The 508-nt window shown below is 34.4% G+C and overlaps 1 protein-coding gene across 1 annotated transcript in view; it reads left to right on the top strand.

Annotated features, from left to right (window-relative positions):
- LOC119585340 (gonadotropin-releasing hormone receptor-like) overlaps positions 1–508 on the top strand; it is a 107,275-nt gene that overhangs the window by 105,536 nt on the left and 1,231 nt on the right. The gene's annotated exons all lie outside the window — the stretch shown is intronic.

The raw sequence follows: 508 nt of genomic DNA, 5'->3' as shown, positions 1-508 counted from the left end.
TTCCAAAGGACTTAGCAATTCAGAACAGTCACCAATTCCTCCAAGATCTTTAAGGGCGAGCCACACTCACCCAGCAAATATTCTCGTGCCGTGAGGTACCTTCTCTTGTTGACACAGGCCAGGTGGCTGTTGCTCCTACAATTTGCAATTCTGTCTCGTGCACAGCTTCCAGCCCTTCTCTCTCGTCGTGCGATTTTGATTTTGACAAACTGATATCTTTTTTATTGTTATTGAGTCATTCTTGTTATTTTGATTTTTTCTTTTCTTTTTTTTTTTTTTTGGCGTGTGTTTTGAATTATAGTTTTTGTTGTTGATGTATGATGTTTTTCTTTTCTTTTCTTTTCTCCGTCTGTTATATAGACTATTAGTGTTATTTGATATTTTGCAAACTGTTTGGTAATTTTGATATTATTTGGTGATATTTTCTGATACATCTTTGTTTTTTCCTTTTTTTTATATTGCCAATGCCACTTTTCCTGTGTTGTTAACACATATGTATTGTGTGTAA

This window comes from Penaeus monodon, chromosome 19 (genome assembly GCF_015228065.2).
Source record: "Penaeus monodon isolate SGIC_2016 chromosome 19, NSTDA_Pmon_1, whole genome shotgun sequence".
NCBI lineage: Eukaryota > Metazoa > Arthropoda > Malacostraca > Decapoda > Penaeidae > Penaeus > Penaeus monodon.
This window is presented reverse-complemented; position numbering and strand designations above follow the sequence as displayed.